The 16087-nt window shown below is 47.4% G+C and overlaps 1 protein-coding gene across 1 annotated transcript in view; it reads right to left on the reverse strand.

Moving 5' to 3' along the window:
• The window catches only part of LOC119160149 (uncharacterized), a 57450-nt gene extending 56107 nt beyond the window's left edge, over positions 1-1343 (reverse strand). Inside the window, exon 1 of the mRNA XM_037412857.2 lies at positions 1213-1343. The gene's annotated coding sequence lies outside the window, so the exon portion shown is untranslated. The remainder of the gene's footprint in view (positions 1-1212) is intronic.
• Positions 1344-16087: the final 14744 nt, after the last annotated feature.

Below are 16087 nucleotides of genomic sequence, written 5' to 3' on the forward strand. Positions count from 1 at the left end.
AGCTAAAGGACACGTTGAAACATTGTAATCATGAAATGTGTTTCATGTAATGACAGGACTACATGCTACACTCATAGTGCGCTGGCGGTCGTTTCGCTGGCTTCACATATACCAATTTTGTTGTTACGTGACGTCAATGAATGACGAAGGTATATGACCGGTGCAAACATGATAATCATGACATGTGCGTCATGTAAGAAAATGACAACATACCATGCTAGAACATGACAACATACCATGCTCATGATAAACTCGCGGGCGTTTCGGGACCTTCTTAGTACCAAGTTTGGTATCAAGTGTCGTGAACAGGCGACGAAAGTAAATGACACGTCCAATAACCTTGATATGCGTGTCCTGTAAACGTGACTACATGCTACGCTCATAGCGTGCTCGCGGCCGTTTCGCTAGTTTCAAATATACCAAAATTAGTATTACGTCACGTGAATGGACGGAGAAGGTAAATGACACGTTCAAACATGATAATCTTGATATGCATGTCTTGTAAAACATGACTACATGCTACGCTCATTGCGCGCTCACGGCAGTTTCACTAGCTCGATATATACCAAATTCGGTATCACTTGACGTCAATAGACGGCGAAAGTAAATCACACGTCCATACATGATAATCATTACATGCAAGTGATCTACGGCATAATTTACGTCCGTCTCGTAAAGTTGTGCTGATTTTAAAGTGACACATGAACCTTCCTCACTCGTGCTTCGCATATCATTGATTCCCGCTGTACGTGGGATCTGCCAATTTTTTTTTTTCATTCGCACAGCAATATTTAGCACTGATATACTAGAAAACCGACGAAAGTAAAAGGAAACTCGTTTGTAGTGATTATGATGTAATTGTGAAGAAAATACTGCGGACGAAGATATAACTCGCCGAGGGCAGGCACCCAACCTGCGACTTTAGAATAACGCATCCGATGTTCTTTCTACCAACGCGCATATGCCTATTAAGGAAATGCGTAATGACGGACGCTGTGGCTGAATTGGTAGAGCATCGGACGCGGTAATCCGAAGGTCACATGTGATAGTAATAAACGCATTCGTGGGCCTTGCATTGGCTTGAATGAGAAATCGGCGAATGATGTTTCGTTACAGGAGGCGTCCTGCAGTGACAAACCGATCGCAGCGAAAGCTCATCTTACCCCGCCTCCTGATCCGCTCCGATCACAATACGATGGAATGTTCACTTACCTGCTATACCTTAGGTTTAAGGCGTGTGGCGCAAGCTTGTTAGTGTACACCAGTCTCACTTCAAACCGCAATGTTCAGCCGAGTCAACGCAGTGGCGAGCACTTCTGGCCTCTCAGTGGCACTGTTCACGGTGAGCCTGCTTTTTCAATTGCGTGTTTTCTTTATTTTGGTCGGTCATTATTTTTTTCTTTTAAATAACAGCTTCGGCATTGCCAGGAGGCAGACCGCGTTTCACAGGTAGGCCTTGAGTGTATATAGCACCAGCTGTTTCCTGTGTGCAAGGTAAAACTGTGATCAGAATTCTAGTAAGCGAACTCGAGGCCTGCTTTTCGGTTGTTCGGGCTATGAAGCACGCTATGAACCAGAGCTTCATTTCGAATTTTAGAGCTTGTAAAGAGATTTCAGGTGCTTTTGAATATTGTGTACTCCAACAATTCAATGCTGTAGAATCGTGCATTAACATGGTTACGCATGCACGTGCTTATGGCTCTGAAAATCACACGAGAACTATGTAAACTTTGCCAAAGTACACGAATAGCAGCTGCCGTCAGTAGAATATTTTCGTCAGTAAGAAAAACAATTGGCAGATCCCATGTACAGTGGGAATCGATATATGTGAAGCACGAATGAGAAAGGTTGATATGTCACTTTCAAATCACCACCATGTTACGAGGTGGAGGTAAATTATGCCGTACATGACTTCCGTGTCATGATTATCCTGTTTGGATGTGTCGTTTACCTTCGTCATCTATTCACGTCACGTGATGCGAAATTTACTATATGTGGAGCTAGCGAAACGGCCGTGAGCGCTCTATGAGAGTGGTATGTTGTTATTCTCTTACATGGCACGCGTGTCATGATTATCATGTTTGCACCAGTCATATACCTTCGTCATCCATTGACGTCACGTAACACAAAATTTGGTATATGTGGAGCTAGCGAAACGGCCTCGACTGCTTCATGAAAGGCCCAATACACTCCAACGTAACTTTGACGTGTGCGCACGCTGGGCACAGCAACGCTACGTTAGCAAAACGGGAGCACTCTGATGCCAAGCGTGACAGGCGCGACCAGCGTCCGTCGGCGTCGCCTGACGGCAACCGGCACGAACTGCAACATGCTGCATTTCGTGCCGATGCGTTACCCAGAATACAGTACCTAGAATATATTCTAGACACTATACCCAGACATCACTGATTCTGCCTCTTTTCGAGACGGAGGGACGCCGGACGCGCTGAAACGCGCACGCGTCAAAGCAACGCAGCGCGGCGCACACCTGCTAGTATCTGGCAATACCGGCGCCTGGCGTGGCAACGCCGGAGTGACGCGAGGAAACGAACGCCTTGACTGTGGAAACGCCTTGACTGTGGCATGACGTAATGTTCTTACATGACACGAATCTCATGATTATCATGTTTGCACCAGTCACGTACCTTCGTCATCCATTGACGTCACGTAATACATACGTGTAATGGTATATGTAAAACTACGAAACGGCCGCGAGCGCATCATGAGTGTAGGATGTACTCATTTCGTTACATGACACGCATGTGTGATTATCATGTTTAAATGTGTCATTTACCAATGTCGTCCATTCGCGTCACGTAGTACCGAATTTGGTACATGTGAAGCTAGTGAAACGGCCGCGAGCGCATCATGAGCGTAGCATGTAGTCTTGTTATATGACACGCATCTCTTGTTTATCATGTTTGCACTAGTCTCATACCTTCGTCATCCATTCACGTCCCGCAATAGCAAATTTGGTATAAGTGACGCTAGCGTAATGGCCGAGAGCGCATCATGAGCGTGGCATGTAGCCATGTTGTTACATGGCAGACACGTCATGATTTTCATGTTAGGGTCTTTCACTTGTGTTCGCCATGCAATCATGTCATACCACACCAGTTTTGCAACATGTCATGTGAACAAAACCATCGCAAGAGCAGCAAGACTATGAAATGTAAATCATGATATTAATGACTTATATGTCTTGATTTTCATGATAGGACTGGTGAATATGCTCCTCACACAATAGGCGGCTAGATAGATAGATAGATAGATAGATAGATAGATAGATAGATAGATAGATAGATAGATAGATAGATAGATAGATAGATAGATAGATAGATAGATAGATAGATAGATAGATAGATAGATAGATAGATAGATAGATAGATAGATACGCTCAAGGTCGCCGAAGTTTGCTAAGAAATGCTACGCATTTAATATATTGTCTTGTCCCTTTTTTCTTAACACGTGGTAGCGTTTGGTTTATATATCGGTGGTGCTACTCTATTAGCGATGTATTAGTGGCAAATGCGCATTGTTATGAACTTATGAACATACCTTCTTCATTTCTTGGTCATCCGGCGTAAAAAAATGACCTTATCGACAGGGCATGACCCCTGAGATTCGACGGTTCACACGCATAGGTTATAAAGAGCTTGGAGGCTATCTATCTATCTATCTATCTATCTATCTATCTATCTATCTATCTATCTATCTATCTATCTATCTATCTATCTATCTATCTATCTATCTATCTATCTATCTATCTATCTATCCGACTACGTCTCCATGCGCTCGTTATCACCCCCTTATTTAAACAAGTTTATTATAGGAGGATAAGATGGTTTGGCGAATGCGATTCGCTGGCTAAGACATGATTATTAGGCCATCCCGTCGCGTACGTGGTGAAACATTTTCCGCCAAAAAGTGGCGCAAACCCATAGGCTGGTATGTGCCGTGTGTATGCGGGTATGTGTTACAGGTGTTTGACAATTTAGAGCAACCCAGGAATGGTGAAAACAAACATGGGTGACCTAAACGCGTGAGCGTTATCAAAAAGCTTACATTAGTGAGGTTGATCCGGAAAATGAAAAAAAAAGAAAATCGGCAGATCCCACGTACAGTGGGAATCGATCATGTGCGAAGCACGAATGAGGAAGGTTGATATGTCGCTTTAAAATCAGCACAACGTTACAAGGCGGACGTTAATTAAAACTGTAAACATGACTCCCATGTCATGATTATCCTGTTTGCGCCTGGCATTTGTGTTCGTCGTTCATTCACGTCACTGAATTCACGTGTTCGTCGTTCATTCACGTAATACTGAATTTAATGTATGTGAAGCGAGCGAAACGACCGTGAGCGCATCATGAGCGTGACTGACAGGTAGTCATGTTGTTACATGACACGCTTCTCATGATTGTCATGTTTGCACCAGTCATGCATCTTCGATATCCATTCACGTCCCATAATACCAGATTTGGTATATATTGCCACGAGGAATTGCTAAGGCGCAGTACAACGCAGACGTTGTTAAAAGAGGAACGCTGACGGCATCGCTACGACTCATGAAGCCCGCCGGAAGGCACGAGCCGGCCCAGCCTGTGCACGAGCTGCTACCGAGCAGCGGCAAAGAAAAGAGGAGAAGAAGAGGACGACGAGCGTTCGCTGCTTTCTCCCAGCTACTGTGTAGTTCTTTTGGCTTTGGGCACAAGTTCGCCCTTATTAAACCTTGTAAATAGGACGTCCCGGTTGTGAGGTTGTTATATCCGTTACATTTTCTGGTGGAGGAGCCTGGGTACATGATTCCGAGCCCCACGCAAGAGCGAAGTCCAAGCACTGACCAGCCGCAACCAGTGGAGCTTACACCGGTGCACCAACGAGTCAGCCGCCGTATCCGAGGAGAGTTGCCAGAATTTGGGCCACTCCCTTCTGTATCAAGGGCATCGGTGACGGAGACAAGCGCCGCCACCACCATGACGAGCCAAGTTACGCCGGCACAACTCATCGTAAGCCAACCGGTCATTCCAAAGGTGTTTCATGGTGACCCATACGAGGACGCCGAAGACTGGTTAGAGCATTTCGAGAGAGTGGGAAATCTAAATCAGTGGAACGAGGAAGGCAAGCTGCGTAACGTCTACATTGCGTTGGAAGACTCTGCACGAGTGTGGTACGAAAACCACGAGGCATCTCTGACGTCGTGGCAAGAGTTTCGGCGGCAGCTACTGAGTACGTTCGCCAACAGTGATCGCCGGGAAAGGGCGGAAGCAGCTCTCCGCACACGGATTCAACGAACGAACGAAACTGTCGCGATGTACATCGAAGACATGTCCCGCCTTTTCAAGCGAGCTGATCCTGGCATGACGGAAGACAAGAAGGTGCGCCACCTCATGCACGGGGTAAAGCAAGAATTGTTCGCGGGACTCATCCGCAATCCGCCCCGTACTGTTGCTGAGTTTCGGTCGGAAGCAACAACCATCGAAACGACGCTTCAGCAGAGAGCCCGACAGTACAACCGCGACGTAGCCGGTGCATCCGCAGGAGTCTACTCAGCAGGCGTCGTGGATAATCTTGACACATTGCGCGAGCTCGTCCGGTCTGTTGTCAGGGAAGAATTAAGGAAACTGCAGTCACCTGATGTCACCCCCGAGCTGTCTCTTGCTGAAGTTGTCCGAGATGAAATTCGACAGGCCATGCGGGAGCCGCGGAGTGATGTGCCAGCGACACGACGGGCGGTAACGTACTCCGAGGTGCTCAGGCGACCTACTCCGCACTGTTCGCCGATCGAGACACCAAGTACTTATGTGCAGACAATGCGCAGCCCGCCTGAAATCGTAGAGGCAACACGCACTCCACCTCGTGCGAGAGAGATGATGCCACGGAAGAGCGATGTGTGGCGAGATGCCACACGTAGGCCCTTGTGTTTCCACTGTGGAGAGGCTGGCCACCTGTACCGATTCTGCCGATATCGTCAAGCTGGTCTTAGGGGATTCGCCATCAATGCACCGTGTCCGCGAAACGGCGAAAGACCTTCCGAGATTGAAGAATACCTATGCTCACGTCGGGAATTTGACCCGCCTCGTCGTCATCAACCACGCTCACCATCCCCTATGCGCTACCGCTCGTCTAGCCCACGTCCCTTCCCAAGCACGTCTAGGCAGCGTTCGCCTAGCCCAAATCCGGGAAACTGAAGAGGGCGACCTGTGGAGGCGAGGCCGCTGGCGACTTGGGATATGAAGATCCTCCACTGCGGTACGAGCCTGATAACGACGACTGTTTCCAGGTAAAGGAGTGCAGTACAGAGAAAATTACTTCAGACTTGCCGTTGGTGATTGACGGACTAGAGCTCAATGCTTTGATCGATACTGGTGCGGATTATTCTGTGATAAGTTACGAATTAGCGAAGCGACTCAAGAAAGTTCTGACCGAATGGGGTGGACCTCAAGTACGTACTGCAGGTGGTCACCTCATAACCCCTTCCGGCCGATGTACCGCAAGGGTCATGATACGGGGCTTCACTTACGTCGGTGACTTTGTCGTCCTACCTGTGTGCTCGAAGGAAGTGATACTGGGAATGGATTTCCTACAAGCTAATAGTGCGATTATCAATTTACAGAGGTCGAGCGTGTCCTTTTCGACGGAGCAAGCTTTAAAGGTAGCACGATCAGATGAACGATGTACCACTCCACTGCGCGTCGTCGACGATGATGTGACTGTACCGCCACGGAGCAGTATAATGGTTCTCGTGCATAATGATGCATTCAGCGACTACGAGGGTGTGGCGGAGAGCAACGTGGATGTTTTCTTGAAAAGAGGCGTTTGTGTGGCACGAGGGATTATCCAGCTGCGAAACGGGTGCACAGACATCCTCTTGACGAATTTCGGTAACGAATTCCAGCACATCGCAAAAGGGACGGCAATAGCGTTTCTTCATGAGTTCTGTGAAGTGACAGAAATATGCAGTCTTGAAACGACGTCACCGAATGTGAAACTTCCATCTGATGCCTGCGACACAATATACGTAAATCCTAATCTTTCAGAGATTCAACGTCAACAGCTATACGACCTCGTGCGGGAATTTGGCAGCTGTTTCTCCAACAGTTCAAAGGTACGGCGCACGAGCATTACAAAACACAGGATCATAACGGACGAGACAACCAGGCCGGTATGCCGGCACCCGTATCGTGTTTCCCCTAAGGAAAGGGAAGTCATCAAGAAGCAGGTACGAGAAATGCTTGAAGATGATGTTATCCAGCCTTCTAACAGCCCGTGGTCATCTCCCGTGGTGCTTGTCAAGAAGAAGGATAACACGCTACGGTTTTGTGTCGACTACAGGAAACTGAATGCTGTGACTAAACGGGATGTATATCCCCTTCCACGCATCGACGACACGTTAGATCGACTTCGGTGTGCCAAGTTCTTCTCATCACTAGATCTGAAAAGTGGATACTGGCAAATCGAGGTTGATGAACGTGATCGCGAAAAGACTGCTTTTGTTACCCCGGACGGACTTTACGAATTTAAGGCTCTCCCGTTTGGTCTCTGTTGTGCGCCGGCAACGTTCCAACGCATGATGGACACTGTGCTTTCCGGATTGAAGTGGCAGTGTTGCCTAGTGTACCTAGACGACGTGGTCATCTTCGCGGCTACATTTGAGGAGCACATCAAGCGCCTTCGGTCAGTGTTAGAGGCAATCCGTTCGGCAGATTTGACAATCAAGCCAGAGAAGTGCCGATTAGGTTTCGAAGAGCTTCGTTTTCTTGGGCATGTCGTCAGCGCCCAAGGTGTTCGCCCTGATCCTGATAAGACGACCGCCGTCGCAAGGTTTCCGGTGCCAACAGACAAAAAGTCAGTACGGAGATTTCTAGGTCTATGTGCGTACTATAGACGATTTGTGAGAAATTTTTCAAAGATCGCAGAACCCTTAACGAGACTTACGAAAGAAGATGTGCCTTTCCAGTGGCAAAACGAGCAACAAAGCGCCTTCAACGAATTGAGAAAGAGGTTAGAAAACCCCCCGATTCTTTCTCACTTTGATGAGACAGCCGACACGGAAATACACACAGATGCCAGTAACATCGGCCTTGGATGCGTTCTAATACAGTGGCAGAAAGGTGAAGAAAAAGTGATAGCTTATGCCAGTCGGACTCTAACAAAAGCAGAGACAAACTATTCGGCCACGGAAAAAGAATGCCTTGCCGTCATCTGGGCCATCAGTAAATTTCGGCCGTACCTATATGGTAGACCATTCAAGGCAGTCAGCGATCACCATGCGCTTTGCTGGCTGGCGAACATAAAGGAACCATCCGGACGACTAGCAAGGTGGAGCCTCAGACTGCAAGAATACGATATAACCGTGGTATACCGATCTGGCAAAAAACATACCGATGCCGACTGTTTGTCACGGGCTCCTACAGACACACCACCATCAGAAGAAGACGACTTTCCGTTCGTAGGAATTGTCGAGACCACTCAAATAGCCGAACTCCAACGTACCGACAAAGAATTACTCCCGCTTATCGAACACCTGCAAGGAATTGACGTACAAGTACCCCGTATATTTTCTCGAAGCCTCGCATCGTTCTGCCTCCGAGGAAACGTTCTCTACAAGAGAAACTTCAAGCCCAACCGCGAAAAGTTCCTGCTTGTCGTTCCAGCAACTATGCGACAAGAAATACTTCGAGCGTGTCACGATGAGCCCACATCTGGACATTTGGGTGTGACGCGAACGCTTGCAAGGATCAGTCTCCATTATTATTGGCCCAAGCTACTAGCTTCAGTGCAACACTACGTCAAAACATGCCGCGAGTGCCAAAGACGAAAAACACCAAGTTCTAAACCAGCGGGCCTTCTACAACCTATAGATCCACCGAAAGCGCCTTTCCGCCAAGTTGGAATGGACCTCCTTGGACCCTTCCCGACATCTTTACTCGGCAAGAAATGGATCGTTGTGGCCACTGATTATTTAACTAGATACGCCGAAACAGACTCTTTGGAACGAGGAACGGCAGCAGAAGTGGCCCAATTCTTCGTACACAAAATAGTCCTGCGACATGGCGCTCCAACGGTTGTAATCACCGATCGCGGAACGGCTTTCACGGCGCAACTTTTGAAGTGCCTGCTCAACATGACTCACACTGTTCATAGGAAAACCACTGCATATCATCCTCAATGCAATGGCCTGACCGAACGCCTTAACAGAACTCTAGCGGACATGATATCCATGTATGTGGATGTCGAGCACAAAAAGTGGGACGAAATTTTACCATACGTCACTTTCGCCTACAATACGGCTGTGCAAGAGACCACCAAAATCACCCCATTTGAACTAGTTTACGGTCGTGCTGTTACCACAACACTCGATGCTATGTTACCAATAGACCAAGATGACTACCCCCCCGATCTTGACGACTTTCTACAAAGAGCGGAAGAAGCCCGCCAGTTAGCAAGATACCGAATACGCCACCAACACCGCATCGATGCCGACCGCTACAACCGAGGAAGACTTGACACGCGATATGACGTTGGCGACAAAGTGTGGATATGGACTCCAGTACGACGACGAGGCCTCTCCGAAAAACTCATTTCCCGGTATTTTGGCCCCTACGAGATCGTACAGCGACACAATGACCTCGTCTACGAAGTCAAGCCTGCAGGCCACCTGCATCCGAGGCGACGCAATCCCACGGAGCGTGTACACATTGTACGGATGAAACCGTACTACGACCGATTCCAAACCTAGCCACCCCAATCCCTTGACGTACTGCAACCTCATTTTTACAAACTTGTACACACAAAAAAAAAAAAAAAGTACTGAACAGCCTCATCGCAAGCATCGGGGCGATGCCGCTTGAGAGGGGGGATAATGCCACGAGGAATTGCTAAGGCGCAGTACAACGCAGACGTTGTTAAAAGAGGAACGCTGACGGCATCGCTACGACTCATGAAGCCCGCCGGAAGGCACGAGCCGGCCCAGCCTGTGCACGAGCTGCTACCGAGCAGCGGCAAAGAAAAGAGGAGAAGAAGAGGACGACGAGCGTTCGCTGCTTTCTCCCAGCTACTGTGTAGTTCTTTTGGCTTTGGGCACAAGTTCGCCCTTATTAAACCTTGTAAATAGGACGTCCCGGTTGTGAGGTTGTTATATCCGTTACAATATGAAGCTAGCGAAAAGAGCACGGGCGCACCAGGAGCGTGGCGTGTAGTCATGACTTACATCACATGCATGTCATGATTTACACGTTAGGGACGGTCACTTATGTTCGCAATGCAGCCATGTCAATTCTGGCGACCAAGCGCCAGGAAGAAGCCTCAAGGTCAACGATAAAGAAGAAAACAAGCATCCAAACACTCCCGGGTGCGCCGTCTCTCCCCCCTCGAAAGCGTAGTCTCGCCGACCGACCTCCTCACATCGGCGGCCCAGCAAGCCCTGGAAGGTTCTCGAAGGAAAGGGGCGGGGTGATGCAGAGTTGCGTCACGAATCACGGGCGGCCCTCGAAACGTTTCGCTCTTTCCCCAGCCTTGGCTGTGCATCGCGCCGACGAAACGATGAGAAGTTTCTGGAATCTAGCGTGGAAGGTATTTAAGCGAGAAGCGGAGAAGGAAGATCAGGAGAGGAAGGAATTTTGCGCCAGTGTGCGTATGGTCTTTCCGCCGTGTCGGTGAAGTCTTTTGTCCTCAGTGCCAAAGGATGAGATGAAGATGATTTCCACCTGATGGGTGAAGACTCGGGCTACAAGCAGAAGAGTGTGTCTACCGCCAGTGAGCTAAGACGCGTTGCAACTTCTGCGCGTGGGAGCCGACGAGTTACAGGTGAAGAAGTTTGGTGCTTTGAGAGCGGCCAATTGAAGACGCGAGGTTTCCTGGAAGAGAAACTTCGGGGGCAGCGGAACGACAACAGCGCTGGACTTTGAGTGAGTGATTCTCGGAAGAGTATCATTCAGACTTATGTTCCAAGGACTTTGGAGTGAATAAGTTTTTGAACTTTTTAGACTTTAGCGTCTTCGTTGTTCGATGCAAGTGATTGCATTGTAGCGCATATTGTTGTGTTCGAGTGTGGCTGATTGTACTGTGTAATACGTTGTTGGATTGGTGACGTATCCTAATCAACTATTGTCGAGTGTGCATAGTTGTGTATCGTTTGATCTGCCATATTTGAGAATTTGAGAATATAATTTTGTTTTGTTTATCAACTCTCGGCTCTGACTTGTTCTTCGGGCGACAGCCGCCGTCCGCTGGCGCGCACGCCGGCTGTCGCCCCTTCTAAATAGGACCCCTTCTAAATTGTCCACGCTTCCGTGGTTCAGTTCGGGGGGCCGATACTTCGGTCCTTAGAATTAGCCCGGCGATCGCCTCCCTAATTAACGGTATCTGTGACAATTAATGTGGCATCTGCGACAGGACCCTTTCGGTGCACAGTGTGTCCAAAGGAGTGAGAAAGAGCCTCGAGTCGTTGATAGTGCTATCGGAACAATTTTTGTGTGTTGCTCAGTGTTCTCGTTAACGAGTGTGCAGAGAGTGTTTTGATAGACTGAGTTGGCAGATATATTGTGCACGCAGCTAAAATTTTATTTGAGAGGCAGCATGGATCTGGAGAAGTTAGTAGCTCTTGGTGAGAAAATGGGTCTTTCTGGCGCCGAACTGCGGAAGTGGGTCACCCAGAAGGAAAAAAAAGAAAGAGCGAGGGCCAAAGAAGAAAAGGCCGCTGAGCTGTAAAAAGAAAAGTTGGCAGCTCAGAGGACCAAGGAAGAAAAAGTAGCTGTGTTGGAGAGAGAGAGGTTGGCAGCTGAGTGGGCCAATGAAGAAAAAGCAGCTGAGTTGGAGAGAAAAAGGCTGGCCGCTGAAAGGGCGAAAGAAGAAAGAGAGGCAAAGGAGTGACAGCTGAGAGAAAGACAGCAGCAATTCAAGTTGGAGCTGGAGAGAGAAAAGCTTCCAGCTGAAAGGGCGAGAGAAGAAACAGAGGCAAAGGAGCGACAGCTGAAAGAAGAGAGAGAGGTGGAGATGGCCCATTGGAAACGGCAGCGGCAGCATGAGATAGAACTCGAGCGGCTCCGTTTGCAACAGCTAAGTGAAACTCCCGTCCAAGCGAGAGTTGAAAGCAGCGAACGGGAAGATCACGGATTCCGCTTGAGCTCAAGCAAGCTGCTCGTAGCGTTCGATGAAAGGAAGGACGACCTTGACGCGTACCTTCACAGATTCGTGACGATTGCAAGGAGCCAGAATTGGCCGGAACATCAATGGGCAACTGCTTTGAGTACTTGCTTGAGTGGCGAAGCGCTCACTGTGTACGGTAGGCTGACGCCGACCGATGCAGCCAACTATACAAGGGTTAAGGCTGCTTTTACTGAAGCGATGTCGATTTTCTGTCGAAGGTTTCAGGGACAGATTTCGGACAGGGAAGTCAGATGATGGCGAGATGGCTACGCAGTACGCAGTGCGCAGCCCGACTTAGCCTTTATTTCGACAGATGGATCGAACTTTCAGGGACAGCACAGGAGTACGATGAGTTTAGAGAGCTCTACATTAGAGAGCAATTTTTCACCAGTTGCCACCCAAGCCTGTCACTGTACTCGAAAGAGAGCTAAGTCACTTGAAGACATGCTTGAATTGGCTGATCAATTCTTAGCGCAAGGTGGCACAAATTAGGCCAAGGTCAAGAAGAAGTGTCCCGAAGACTTGAAAAAAAAAACGGTTCCCGAAGAAAAGAAAGAAGCGTGCACCGGAGAGTGTTCCACGATGTTTTCTGTGCAACCGAGTGGGTCATCGTGCTAACAGCTGTCGAACTAGCTTTACGAGCCCCACGGTTGTAAAATGCTTCAAGTGTGGTCAGACTGAGCACAAAGCAGACGCATGTCGTAACGGAGCGAGTAAAACCCACCAGGTAGCCTGTGTACAGGTTGCACCAAAAGCCGATTATGATGACGTCACTGACGGATTCGTAGAGTTGAAAATGGGAAGAAACTTTCTATTGTGGGTGCTGCAATGACAAAACAGCCAACCGGTGTTGCGTGTTGAATAATAATTTGGATCGGAGCAACCTGGAGGGGTCCAGACTTCATCGAAGTGTGCGAGTCATCTTGGCCCCCCTGGGAGGATGTTGCAGAACGCTCTCAGGTTTGTATGCATATATCTGTTCCATAAAGTTAACGAGATGATGCTTTCCGCAGTATCTCATTTGGTGGAACATCTTACACGTTATTTGAGGGCTGCGGGTTCAATCCCTACCAGCCACAAGTTCTTTTCGTCCACTCTTTCCAGATTTATATTATAGATATTATAAATAACATCCTCTATAATTTCCATGTCTCTTGTGAGTTAGTTCTGATGTTGTGACTAACAAAGAGAAGTCTTTAAGGTTCCCCTTTCTTTCTTATTTAATTTTGACGAGTTTTTATTGAACACTATTTACGCACGAATGATGACCAACTTCCTGGATAAGCAAAATTGTCAAACAATTTTCAATGCATTCGATATTTTATTTTCGGAGAGACATTGACTTTGTTTAACGAGGTATAGAAATTGATTCTAACGAGTAATGATTTAAAAATAAGACAGCCCATCATTATTTTTTACAAAAAATCACATATTCAAGATTTGTGTGCGATTTGTTTTCGGTCGTATGCATTTAGCGAGCAAGCGATACTTTTGACATTGTAGCTAGGATGTGGCTCACTTGTGGACCCATCGAATAAAGCCGTGCCTTCACAGGCGTGGTTGGCTGCAGTCTTACGCAGAAAATAAGGAATAAGAAAAGACGGGGAAGTAGACAAGTTTTTCGTCGGGCAGCATTGCAATCGGCCTTGGTGTTCTGATTCTTATGTCAGTGTTTGTGGGCGCAGTCTTTTAACTATAATACATAACAGCTAGAGCTCTGCTTGGTGTTCCTCTATTATGCTCTTTCTTGACCACTAGATCCACGAACCGGCAAAACACCACTTGCGTCCGAGCGTGTATGTTGAAACTCAAAAGATTAATAAGTTCATTGACTTCTCCCTGTCTTTACAACACACCATGTGCCACTTCGGCAGAAAATTGCCTGATGAGCATTCTCGAGGTAATTCCTCGAGTAAGCCCTTTCTCCTATCTCCACGAATACTTTTGAGAACGTAAAAAAAACTGCTTCTAGCTGATTTAGTCTGTGCCATGGTTCTGTGAAAAGGTTACCATATAGGCATGCCAGAATATGACCGCATACCCAACACTCGCCATAGGGGCTTGGAAGCTGCGGCGTTGCGCTGATACGAGCTAAGGCGCGGGTGTTGCGGTTATAATTGCAGCAGAGGCAGGTGAACTTATTTTGTTCGGGAAGAACTCATGTGTTTCGATATAGACGGCACGTTAAGAAAACCTATTTATTTGAGAGCATTAGGTGATCGATAACTGCCTGACGGCATGTAACTGGGCTGCTGGTAATGAATACGGGAACAGACAGTATTCAAGTTACATTGATATATCGACAGACAGGGTGCTTACTGTAGTTTTGTCTTTCTTTCTAGTGCTACATGCTTCTGTTCTCAGTAAATACACTGGCTGAAGCATGCGCAAGTTTTGCATTAGTGCTCTTTCCTGGCTAAACGCTAGTACACAAATAAATCGTACAGTTACTAACCAGGAAGGTTTTCATAGCGTTAGAGTGCGCTTCGACTGAACGTTGTGCTAATTGCTGTAGCGTGATTTTATCGTTTCACAACTTATGGAACGAGGACGAGCATAGAGTAAACATAGAGCTCAGAGCTTGCAACTGTTTAATTTTCTGCTACAGCGATGTATATGTGCTCATTACAAGAGAAGACGAGCGACATACAATTAGTCGAGGTAACAGCAACCTATCATCGGTATGGCAGGTTTTGTGAAAAAAAAATTATCTTCGTTAATTCTTTCTTAAACTTTGTTAGACAGAGTATTAATGAGAACTGACAGAGAATTCCAGCCGGCAACTCCAGGGTTTCTTTTGCACCAATACATCCTTTTACACCCTGATATTGACAGGCACAATAGATCCTCTATTTTATTTTGCTGAAAACCACAAATTTGATGCCAGTGCCATAGCCCCTTTCAGATATCAATAGTCCCGTTAATTAGGTAATCAATCGCTGGGCCGATTCCAAGTGCTTAAGTATCGCCCCCCCCCCCCCCCAAACTGCACCACGAAAGCATGGACAATTTTGATGTGGTCCTATTTGGCGTGCCAGCGAAAGCCGGCTGTGGTCCGAAAAATTATTCAGAGCAGAGAGTCGATAACAAACAAAAATATATTCTCAAATACAGCAAATCAACAATGCACACATATGCACACTCGGAAATAGTCCAGTGCATTATGTAACAACCACACGAACATCGGACTACAAAGTACAATCAGATACATCCAAAGCAACGGGCACAAACACGCGCTACAATACAAGCTCATGCATTAAACAACCAGACAAATGAAGACTAAAAAGTTCACCAACTTATTCAGTCCAAAGTTCTTGGAACAAAGTTTGAACGATACTATTCCAGGAATCACTCACTCAAAGTCCAGCTCTCTTGTAGATCCGCTGCCCCTGAAGTTTGAAGTTTCTCTTCCAGAAAACATCACGTCTTCAAATGTCCGCACTCCAAGCACCAAACTTATTAGCCGGTAACACGTCGGCTTCTCACGCACTGCGACTGCAGAACACGTCTTCGCTCACTAGTGGTAGACACACACTTTTCTTCTGCTTGTAGCACAACTTCACCCCTCAGGTGGAAAACCATTTCCTATCAACTGCTTTGTCACTGAGGACAAAAGCCTTCGCCCGACGGCGGAACAACTTTACGCACATAAGCGCAAACTCTTCCTTCTTCTACTCATTACCTCTTTCCGCTGCTCGCTTAATTACGTCTCGCTAGGTTCTAGACGTTTCTAACCGTAAAGGGCGAGACGTTTCGAGAACCATCCGTCACACGTGACGCAACTAGGGGGTGACTCACGCTTTCCTTCTCAGTGTTTCTGGAGGTCACTCTGTCATGGATGCGAGGAAGTTGGTCGGCTCGTGGCGGCGACGTTTTTTGAGGGGAAGGGGCGGCGTGCCCCAAGAGTCCTTAGATGCTTGTTACCTTCTTTAAAGCC

The sequence above is a fragment of the Rhipicephalus microplus genome, chromosome 1, assembly GCF_043290135.1.
Source record: "Rhipicephalus microplus isolate Deutch F79 chromosome 1, USDA_Rmic, whole genome shotgun sequence".
In the NCBI taxonomy this organism is placed as follows: Eukaryota; Metazoa; Arthropoda; class Arachnida; order Ixodida; family Ixodidae; genus Rhipicephalus; species Rhipicephalus microplus.